Here is an 11,894-nt window from a genome sequence, read left to right on the forward strand (position 1 = left end):
GGTCTCCCGATAAAATTAAGCATCCCGTGTTCGCCCCGAACACACAACTTAATTTTATCAATAATAATTCATTCCACTAGAGAACTATTATTGAACTACCGCACCAATCCCAAATTACATTTTTGGGCTCCTTCTTATTATGAGTGTGTTAGTCTCCCTGTGTTTAAGATATCGAATGTCCACTAATTAAGTGAATTACTGACAACTCATTTAATTAACATCTTAGTCCAAGAGTAGTACCACTCAACCTTATCGTCATGTCGGACTAAGTCCACCTGCAGGGTTTAACATGACAATCTTTATGAGCTCCTCTTGGGGACATTATCAACCTAGTATCTCTAGGACACAGTTTCCTTCTATAATCAACAACACACACTATAAGTGATAACATTTCCTAACTTATCGGGCTTATTGATTCATCGAACTAAATCTCACCCATTGATAAATTAAAGAAATAAATATCAAATATATGTGCTTGTTATTATATTAGGATTAAGAGCACACACTTCCATAATAACAGAGGTCTTTATTTCTTTATAAAGTGAGTATAAAAGAAACGACCTCAAATGGTCCTACTCAATACACTCTGAGTGTACTAGTGTAATTATACAGTCAAGATAAACTGATACCTAATTACACTACGACCTTCCAATGGTTTGTTCCTTTCCATTATGGTCGTGAGCTACTGTTTATAATTTATAAGGTACTGATAACATGATCCTCTGTGTGTGACACCACACACCATGTTATCTACAATATAAATTAATTGAACAACTACATTTATCATAAATGTAGACATTTGACCAATGTGATTCTTATTTCTAGATAAATGTTTATACCAAAAGCTAGGCTTTTAGTATACACTCTAACAATCTCCCACTTATACTAAAAGACTAAGTTGTCATATCTGCTGCCATACATCTGATTCCCAACCCTTCAACATGCCCATCAAAAGCTCTTGCCTTAAGGACCTTAGTGAAAAGATCTATAGGTCATCACCTGATGCATTCTAGGCAGCAACAACTTCTCCTCATTTATATGGGTGGTACTTGCGCTCTATTGTGTTTACTTGCCTTATAGACTTATGGTTTCTTCGAGTTTGCTACTGCACCAACATTATTACAATAAATTATAACAATCTTTGGACAAACCAGAAATCATATCTAAGTCTATCTTGAGGTTATTGAGTCATTCAGCTTTTATGGCTACCTCAGAGGCTTGCCATATACTAAGCTTCTATGGTGGAGTCCAGAAAAACACCTATGCTTATCACTCTTCCATAGTTATGACTTTACCTCCTAAAGTAAACACAAAACCCCGAGGTTGACTTATTATTAACCCTATACGATTGGAAGCCAAAATCCGTGTAACCCACAGGGACCAAATTAACTGTCTTGTAAGCTAGCATATAATCTCTAGCGCCTCTAAGGTACTTTAATATATGCTTTACTGCAGTCCAATGTCCTTGTCTAGGATTACTTTGATATCTGCTAACTATGCCCTTGGCAAAACAGATTTCTGATCTCGTGCATAGCATACATTAGGCTTCCGACAGCCGAAGCATAAAGAACTGCCTTTATTTCCTTTATCTCCTTTGATGTCTACAGAGACATATCTTTAGATAAAGTTACTCCATCCTGAAAAGGTAAGAAACCTTTCTTGGAGTTTTGCATGCTTAAAACGAGCAAGGTTTTTTTCGATGTATGAAGCTTGGGATAAGTAAAATATTCTTTTCTTGTGATCCCTTATTACTTTGATCTCAAGAATATATACATTCTCCCAAGTCCTTTATATCGAATTATTTGGACAACCATACCCCTACTTCTGACAACATTTTGATATTGTTTCCAACTACCAAAAATGCTATCTACGTATAGTACAAGAAATACCACCACGTTTCCATCACACCTTTTGTATACACAAGACTTATCCGTTTACTCAATAAATCCAAAGGTCTGGATTACTTTGATAAACCGGATATTCCAAGACCTTGAAGCTTTGCCTCAGTCCATAGACTGACTAAGCTTGCACACAAGATGCTCTTAGCCCTTTGCAATGAACCCTTCTGGTTGCTTTATATGGATGCTTTCATCAAGACTTCCATTAAGGAATGCTGTCTTGACATCCACTTGCCAAATAGATAAAAGAATCCGGATAGACTTAAGCATGGCTACCAGTGCAAAAGTTTCCTTTTTCATCAAGCCTTGCTTTGAAAGTTACTACCTTCCTTTCTATCTCTCTTTTCCTATTATAGACCTTTTAACACCCAAAGGCTTTTACATCATTTGGTGGTTCTACAAGCTTCCAGATTTTATTAGAATACATATATTCTAATTCTGTTATTCATTACTCTTTGCCAAGATGTTGCATCTTTATCTTGGAGTGTTTCGTCATATGTCCAGAGATCAGGTTCATGTCCTCCAGGGATCGAGTCCAAAAACTCTCCCAAAACATGAATCTTTTTAGGTTGCCTAACAACCCTCCCACTACGATGAGGCACTTTCTTCAATTGTGTATCATTTGTGATACGTGTTGCAGTTTCCTTGTGATATCTCATCTTGTACAGTTGGTACTAGATTAGACATGTCTTTTATTATTTCCTTAAGAACAAATTTTCTTATGGGCATGAGGTTTATTACATAGTTCTTTTCTAAAAATCGATCATTGATGCTAATAATGACCTTCTGATTTTTAAGACTATAAACCTACTTTCATTTCTCTAGGATAACCCACAAACAAGTGAATTCCTGTCCAACTTATCATTGTCTCTCTTCAGCATATGTGCTGGACTACCTGAATCCGAATATGCTTCAAAATAGGCTTACGCTTATTCAGCAATTCTATATGAGTAGAGAGTTATGAATTTGGAAAGTATTATGTTCACTTCCGTTTCCAGGGTATATCCTTAAAATGAATTTGGTAATTTTCTAAATAACTCATCATCAATCTACTTATTTCCATAAGAGTCCTATACCTTCCTTTTTCTACACCATTCTGTTGGGATATACCTAGGTGTAGTTAGTTGGGATTGAATCCCTACTTCTGATAAGTGACTCCTAAATTCTCCCAAGAGGTACTTGCCACTACGATCTCACCGTAGTGTCTTAATACTTTTACCTTGACATTTCTCCACATCAGCCTTATACTCTTTGAATTAATCAAAGCACTTAGACTTGTGGCACATCAAGTAAATGTATCCGTATATCAAATAGTTATCTATAAAATAGATAAAATATTTGAAACAACCTCTTGCTTGGATAGTCATAGGATCACACAAATCAGAATGAACCAATTTCAACATATCTTTGACTCCATACCCCTTAGACTTGAAAGCTTCTTGGTTATTTTTTCTTCCAAGTAAGACTCGCAGGTTGGAAAGATTTCCACTACTAATGAACCCAAAAGTTCATCAGCTACCAATGAATCATACTCAAGTTAATATAACCTAGCCTTAGATGCCAAAGATATAATTGGTTCATTTCCGAATGTTACTTTCTCTTAAAGTTAGAAGATGTGTTACTAATTTCCATTTGTTGCATCGTGAGAGTTATTGGATTTATAAATTGCCAACCAACGTACCAGAACAGATAACTTCCCTCTTTTTCTTAATAACAACTTTGTTATTAAAAGAGACAGAATATCATGTTCTTTGAATAGTTTAGAAATTGAAAACTAGTTCTTTCTAAACTTGGTGCGTAAAGACAATTACTTAAAAATCCATGTTTTATTTTTATCAAAAGATAAACATCTCCCACTGCAACAGCTACCACTTTTACAGCAGTGCCCATGTAGACGGTGTTTTTTATTTTCATTTAGTTGTCGGGTTTCCTGGAACCCTGCAATGAATTGCGGACATGATTAATGGCATATGTATCTACACTCCAGGTTCTGGTAGATAACACCACTAAACATGTTTCAACTAATGAATAAAATACACCTATATTGTTCTTAGTTCTAAGAGGACAGTCTACCTTAATGTCCAAATCCTATTTCCAATCAATTATAATTGGGACCACTAAGTCTATCCTAAAGTATATCAGCTAGGGATTGACCATCATCCTAAGAATCACAAAAATATTTGGTTAAGACCAACTCCTTAAAAATCCCCATGAATTTTGTATGCCACGTTAGTGTGGACGTATACAAATTCAAAGAGGAAATTTTATCATTTAATTTTATTATCTCGTCAACCTTACTTTATGACGAATAAAATTAATAGTTGGCCTATCTTTAATCAAATATTTGGTCAAGACTTCTAAATTTAAAATAATATTGATTCCTCTAACAATACTATTTAAATTTACCAACACCTCAAAACACCGTAAATTTTGCATGCCACGTTAGTGTGGACGTATACAAAATCAACATTTGTAAGAGGAGGGTCTTACCCATTAACTATCTTGTCAACGTAACTTTATGACAAATAAAATTATCTCAAACACCGTTAATTTTGTATGCCACGTTAGTGTGGACGTATACAAAATCAATCATTTGTAAGAGGGGTTTTAACCCTTTAATTTTATTATCTTGTCAACCTAGTTTTATGACAAATTAATAGTTGGTTTCATTGGGTCACACAAATAATAACAGTGACTCCGATGGGGAGGATACTATTAGATGTGTCTAAGTGTATACCATTACTTGACACTAAGTCCATTAATAAGATTATGCCCCTTCCGTTGGGGAAGATCACACGCTCTTAATTAACTTCCTATAGTCATCCAAAAATGAAAGTCTGTTCTAGTGATCTGCAAACTAGCTCATCCGTTATGGAGGAAGGCACTCAGAGCCAACGCGCAAGCTTGTTTGCATCACTTACAAACCAGTAATGGAGACCATGGGATTTACTTAAAAATTCCTCTCCCACTTAGTTATTTATTAATGAGGAATTTTAACTATGCTAGCCTACTAAACTTGTAAACTAACATGCACACACAGCACGATATAAAAGCAATAAATAGAAAATCTAATTTTCAACTATTATGGCTTTTATCTCTAGTTGTCCTCCGTGTGTTGTCATCCCAAGCTGCTGCCATATTTGGCCACCGCCACCGGGTCTAGCTGTCTCATCCATCTTGCTCCTTGTTCCGCTGCGCCTCTGGTCCTTAGAAGGTTCCACATTTTACAAGATTCGATCTGCGACATAAATAGAATTTTACAATTTTGATCATATATTCCATAAAAGGAATGTACATGTATCTAGATCAAAAATAAAATCCTAATAAAACTAAATACAGCTCCTGCAGTATTTTATAATACAATCATGCACACACATATAAATGCCCTTGACATGTCCAAGGGTCCAATCACACACATAAAACTATAAGCCATAATACTTGGATCCTGCATCCACAAAGTTAGCACATCCTACTATTATCCTGCCTAAATTATGTATGACATGTGCATAATTAAACTAATACCAAATACACAGAGGCAAAACCCTAGCTCTGATACCAATTCTTGGTTGCTACTCGGAAAGCCTAGAGGTTCCACTATACAAAAATTTTGTACAAAGGTCTGAACCTTTTCCTAGCTACCATGTGTTTTTTAAATTAAATTTTGGATCTCCTGCGGAACTTAACACGTTTGATCCAAAACTTAATCTATTTGTTCTTTTAGGTTTCGACTTGGATCTCCTGCGGAACTTAACACGTTCGACCCAAGTCACCTTAAGTTATTAATTCCATTAAATATTAATTTCCATAATCGGTTCCCAGTACTGACGTGGCGAGGCACATGGCCTTCTTGGATATGGGAGCAACCACCACCGACTAGACAAAACCTTTTATAGAAAGCTAATATTTAATTTCCTAAAATAACTTTAGGTTAACCAAAAAGAACAATCAAATCACAAGAAAAAGAAAAACAAAAGAACACTATATCGAAAACAAATTCGAAACTCTAGAATCGTATGCCTCTTGTATTTAGTATTATTTCCAAAAATAACTAGTATGATGCGGAAAGAAAAATTACTAGTTATACCTTTTAAAAAACCTCTTGATCTTCTACCGTATTCCTCTTCTAACCTCGGACGTTGTGTGGGCAACGATCTTCCGAGATGAGAACCACCAAGCACCTTCTTCTCCTCCTAGCTAGGTTCGGCCACAAAAAATAAAGCTTCACCAAGGAAGAAGAAAAACACCAACCAAGCTCCAAGAGATGCAAGCTTCCTCTCCTTCTTCTTCTTCTTCTCCAAGTAGTATCCGGCCTCCACAAGAGCTCCAAGCAATAGAGAATTTCGGCCACCACAAAGAGGAAGAAAAGGAGAAGATGTTGGCCGGCCACACCAAAGAATAGGAGAGGGAGAATAATAGAGGTTGTATCTTGTAAAGGCACCCTCACCCCTTTTTTTATATTCCTTGGCCTAGGCAAATTAGGAAATTTAATTACAATAAAATTTCCTTAATTCCCTTGACATGATTTAATTGAGAAAAATAAAATAATATTTCCCCAATTAATCTCTAATGGCCGGCCACATCAAGAGGAAATAAATTAGACAAGTTTTAATCAACAAATTAAAACTTCCTAATTTGTTTCCGGAAATTTTAAAAATAAAATTTCTCTTTAAAAATCTCTTCATGGTTGATAAAAGGAAATTTCTATAATTTTAATTTTATCAACATGTGGATAATTTTAAAGAGAAAATAAAATATTTCACCAATCTACAAATAAGGAAAGAGATTTAATCTCTTTCTTTAATCTTTTGTAGATCTTTTACAAGAGAGATATTTTAATTTTAATTCTCTTTAATAAATTATTTCTTGCACATAATAAAAATTAAAATTAAAATCCCTTTTTAATTTAATTTGGCCGGCCCCCACTAGCTTGGGTTCAAGCTAGGGTCGGCCACCCAATTTTATACCTAGGCCGGCCCTAGCTTGGTTCCCAAGCTAGCTTGGCCGGCCCCCTATTGGTGGGTATAGAAGGTGGGTATAGGTGGGTATAGTACTCTATAAATAAGAGGCTACGATAGGGACCGAGAGGAGGAATTGATTTTGGTCTCCCGATAAAATTAAGCATCCCGTGTTCGCCCAGAACACACAACTTAATTTTATCAATAATAATTCATTCCACTAGAGAACTATTATTGAACTACCGCACCAATCCCAAATTATATTTTTGGGCTCCTTCTTATTATGAGTGTGTTAGTCTCCCTGTGTTTAAGATATCGAATGTCCACTAATTAAGTGAATTACTGACAACTCATTTAATTAACATCTTAGTCCAAGAGTAGTACCACTCAACCTTATCGTCATGTCGGACTAAGTCCACCTGCAGGGTTTAACATGACAATCTTTATGAGCTCCTCTTGGGGACATTATCAACCTAGTATCTCTAGGACACAGTTTCCTTCTATAATCAACAATACACACTATAAGTGATAACATTTCCCAACTTATCGGGCTTATTGATTCATCGAACTAAATCTCACCCATTGATAAATTAAAGAAATAAATATCAAATATATGTGCTTGTTATTATATTAGGATTAAGAGCACACACTTCCATAATAACAGAGGTCTTTGTTTCTTTATAAAGTCAGTATAAAAGAAACGACCTCAAATGGTCCTACTCAATACACTCTGAGTGTACTAGTGTAATTATACAGTCAAGATAAACTGATACCTAATTACACTACGACCTTCCAATGGTTTGTTCCTTTCCATTATGGTCGTGAGCTACTATTTATAATTTATAAGGTACTGATAACATGATCCTCTGTGTGTGACACCACACACCATGTTATCTACAATATAAATTAATTGAACAACTACATTTATCATAAATGTAGACATTTGACCAATGTGATTCTTATTTCTAGATAAATGTTTATACCAAAAGCTAGGCTTTTAGTATACACTCTAACACGTATATGTGTGCAAGAGTCTCGTACTCTTAACATATGATTCTTTGGGTAAAGACTTTGAATAATAATCCTAACGAGTAGCCATAGGGTATACATCTCCTCGCAAGGAGCGACGGATCCTCTATGGGCTATCCAAACATCTTCAGTCATTTCGACTTATATCCAATCATCCCGGGTCCACACCTCAATAAGGTGTTTGCTTAAGATGTCAAAGTATAAGTCTTCATGACCAAGATGACTTGTATACCTTAAATCGAAGGAAACTAGCACTCGAGCTGCAGTAAGAGCTTTACAAATATATCCATATATATAGATAACCATATGAAGTTTTACAACGAGTAACTCCAATGAACTAGTTACCATAACTAATATCCACGTTTAGCTCTCGACATCCCAATGTTTCCAACCAGTGAGAAAATAGATGCTTAGTGAACCAAGGAGTATAACCCATGTTAGACTTATAGAATTAATGATATCCGAATGCATCAATTCAACTACTAGGGAAATTCTAATACGTTCATAATTAAAAATGTAGAGATACTCACTAGTTATAATCCAATCATAATTTCTCTCATATTATGAATTATATTACAGACATTCAGTAAATAAGTTTAAGACAATCAAACATATCATATGCACTCAAATAGTGAATCTATATTTAGTAAAAGATATAAGGCGATTGTCTTAGGACATCCCTTAAAATCTAACATCTCTTGCCGCCGACCACAACAAGAGGGTCTCCTCTTGTTGTCATAAGCCGCCTAAAGGAAGAAGATCTTCCTTTTGCTTCTTTTTCCTCTTCTTGATCCTTCTCCTTCGCTCGTTGCTAGTACCTTCTGAAAATAAAACTTGTTCTCTTGGAGTTATCTTAAAGAGTTCGGCGTGGATATGAATAGATGTGAGGTTTGATAACGTTGTAAAAGGTTGATGCCCTTCTCGTTACAAGTCATCCGTAAGGTATACCTAGAATAATTGTTATTCGATTTCATTTTATTTTATGATCTTGTCTGCATGATTGTATCTTGCATGTGTGTGGTGTGTGTAATGTAATAAATTTATTCATTTATCGTTAAGTCTTCCACTGTACATGTTTATAAAACGTGTCCTAAGACGGATAATGCACAAGAATCTTAAAGCGGCGTGGGACAAATCATCATCATCCAAATCTAATGAATGACAATTGGTTTAAATTTAGATATTATGTTTGTCTAACCTCTTTATCGAGTGTGCAAGAATTGATGAGTCTAGAGGACCTGACATTAGGCTGAATTCTAGATGTACAATTCTAGTAGGAAGTTCAGCTGGGTCTGTGAGACCTGACAGCTGATTGAATACTAGTCGGGATGTTCGATTCCAGACAATTGGCTGAAGTCCGGATGTGTGATTCTGATAGAAAGACATGGTGGGTCAAGAGGCAAGTTAAGAGACTGCAAATGATGAGATAAGTCAACTGAAGGAGAGTGATCTAGTGAGGATGAGTCCTAGTGAGACTATAGGCGCTGGTCCAGCTTAGATCCATTTTGGAAGTCTAAGCTAAGACCATGACTACTAGATCATGGTCTTGGTAAGACTGGATACTACTATGTTGAATAGTGATTGGAGGTGTCTCAAGTGGATGAAGTAAATTGAACCAAACCAGACCAAATTGGACTGAACCAAAATGGACCAAACTAAATTAGACCGGACTGAAGCAATAGATAAGATCATGAATTATTTAATTAGTTTTCTCTACATAATTATCCGTAAGATCTGAAGTCAGAAAGTTTATCCCGAATTCAATGGATTTGATAAGAACATGTTCATCTATAAAGGAGGCTAGATGTCTAAGAAAGAAAATAACATTTCTACACGATTCCTCGATCGTCCGGCTGCTCCGACTTTATACTATTACTATGCTACAATGCTGCTACACCGTACTATTATAGAAGGACCAACACCAATTATAATTTAAAATTTTATTATGAAAAAGTCAATTTTAACTTACTATGAAAAAAGTCAATTTTAATTTAAAATCTAAATTCAAATAATAATTTAAATTTGAATAATTTAATTAATAATTTGAATTTAGATCATTATTCAATTAATAAAAATAAATATAATTTGAATAATTTAATCATTAATAATTTAAAATTAATTAGTAAATTTAATCAAGAAAATAACCAAGTTAATCTAAATCTTGATAAAATTAATTATAATCTTTTGATAAAGTTTTCTCTTTATTTGAGATAAATCCAAGTTGAATAATTCAAATCTAATTAATTTTTTTTCAAACTTATTTAATTATCAAAATAAATCTAGATAAGTCAAATTTAACTAATTCAAATCTTAGTAATAATCAAATTTAAATAATTCCAAAATTTTAAATATTAATTCAAATAATTCTGAAATTAATAAAATTAATTAATTCTAAAATTAATAAAAATATGACTTTAATTAATATAGAAATTTCAAACTTAAATAACTTAAATTTAAAAAATTCAAACTTAACTAAACAAGCTAAATCTCAATTAACTAATTCAAATTTTATCCTTCCTAATTTAATTGATAATAATAATTTAATCAATTCAAACGTTAAGATAAATAAGAATTTGATACTTAAAATGATAAAATAGATCTAGATAAAATTAATAAATACCTTGATATAATATTTGACAATTTAGATTACACAAATCTAGAAGTTTCTATTTAAAACTAAGATAATTTAATTAATAAAAAAGTAAATCTTAAGGATAGTTATTTAGATAAAATTAATCTAATAAATTCAACTAATGATATAAATTTAAAAGATAAAGAAAATATAAATATAAGGAGATTGAGGCACATGCCTAAGATAGAGATAGAGTTGAGACTTTTATTTGGGTCTCATAGCTAAGGAGTTGCTCCAATAACTCATCAAAGGTAACGAACTTGCAAAGCATATTAGATATTGCAGTAGTCTTGGCTAAAATCATTCATGACACGGATGGAGAGCTCGTCAAAGTCAACTTTGACATCCATAAGCGGAAGAACGACAATATTTCTTTTGATGTTTTACATATAATCAGTGATAGATCTATTATCTTGGTGAGGGCTGACAGGATTTTGATAATGAGTCATAATCCTGTTATATGGGGGGAGCAGCATAGGTTCTCTTCAGCATCTGTCACGTGTCTCTAGATGAAGTTGATGAAGAAATAAACTCCACAAGAGTAGGAGACATCAAATTTACAATAGCGTCGTCGAGGAGAAGTTGATCTTAACGGAGCCAGAGAATATGATCAGGATTCCCCTAAGGGAGCATAGCGCCTGTAGATGTTATCTGCGTAGGGGGCAGGAACGTGAGCCACCGACAAATCCCAGTAAGTCATATCCAAATAAAAGAGACGTGAACTACAAGTGCTAATAAAATAATTAGAAGTAGTGAGTTTCAAAGGTGCTTGAGCATTGACGTTGAGAACCATAATGCAGGAAGGTGGAATCAGGAGCATTTATGAGAGATAATCGGCGGGTGATGTCGTCGGCGACAGCTAATGTAGGAGGCAGTCGGTGGGTATTGTGGGCGGCGGTTAAGGTTTGAGGGGAAAAAAAGTACTGTTAAGCTTAGTTTTTTGATACCATGTTGCCAATAGAATACACTATTTTATTAATAATAATATATGGTATATAAATATTATTACAAGTATAAAATAGGAAAATACATAAATTAGAAAAACATAATAAAATGTTGGGAAATAAATAAATAAATATTAATTATTGCAAGTATAAAATAGAAAAAAATACCTAAATTAAGAGAACACATTGAAATAAATAAATAAACATTGATTATTACACATGTAAAATAGGAAAATACGAGAAACACATTAAAATACTGGAAATAAATAAATAAGTTTTCCATAATAATAATTATTACAAGTGTAAAATAAAAAAAAATACATAAATTTGGAAAACGCATTAATATCCCCCTCAGCTCAGCTCGATCTATATAAAGCCAGGGAACCCTCTTGATCTCGTGCATCAGACTCGCTTGCTTGGAGCTTGGTCGATCGGC

This window comes from Zingiber officinale, chromosome 2A (genome assembly GCF_018446385.1).
Source record: "Zingiber officinale cultivar Zhangliang chromosome 2A, Zo_v1.1, whole genome shotgun sequence".
Taxonomy (NCBI): Eukaryota; Viridiplantae; Streptophyta; class Magnoliopsida; order Zingiberales; family Zingiberaceae; genus Zingiber; species Zingiber officinale.